This window comes from Sinocyclocheilus anshuiensis, unplaced genomic scaffold (genome assembly GCF_001515605.1).
Source record: "Sinocyclocheilus anshuiensis isolate Anshui unplaced genomic scaffold, SAMN03320099.WGS_v1.1 scaffold250, whole genome shotgun sequence".
NCBI classification, from domain to species: Eukaryota; Metazoa; Chordata; class Actinopteri; order Cypriniformes; family Cyprinidae; genus Sinocyclocheilus; species Sinocyclocheilus anshuiensis.
The window spans coordinates 252,969-253,479 of NW_015547652.1; the positions used below are offsets into that span (position 1 = coordinate 252,969).

The following is a 511-nucleotide window of genomic DNA, read 5'->3' on the forward strand; positions in this document are numbered from 1 at the left end:
ATTAGAGCTGTCAAAAGATTAATCGTGATTAATCGTTTGACAGCACTACTAAATATAGTACAAAAACTTGTTTTTTTTGGTCTGTGTTACTTAATTTTTCATTCTTATCTTTTTAGGAACAAACTTAAACATATATCACATATATTTGTTCATATATTAGTTACACAGGCCAAAATTAATTCAATTAACAGACATTATAAAAAATCAATCAAGCATGTTATATATACAATATTTCTCTCTCGCTATATATATATATATATACAGAAAATAAAGGTAATTAAAATAATAAAATAAATAAGAATACTAATAATAATTATAATTATGATAACATAATAAAAACAAATGATAAAAATGCAGGAATTATGATATTAGTACTTGAATACAACTAAGGGAATTGGTACTTAAAGAAAAAGCCATGTCTTAAAGAGTATATGTCATTTACATACAGTGGGTACGGAAAGTATTCAGACCCCCTTAAATTTTTCACTCTGTTATATTGCAGCCATTTGCT

At 24.7% G+C, this 511-nt stretch overlaps 1 protein-coding gene across 1 annotated transcript in view; it reads left to right on the forward strand.

Annotated features, from left to right (window-relative positions):
- The window catches only part of LOC107702030 (Fc receptor-like protein 5), a 10,152-nt gene that overhangs the window by 7,576 nt on the left and 2,065 nt on the right, over window positions 1-511 (forward strand). The gene's annotated exons all lie outside the window — the stretch shown is intronic.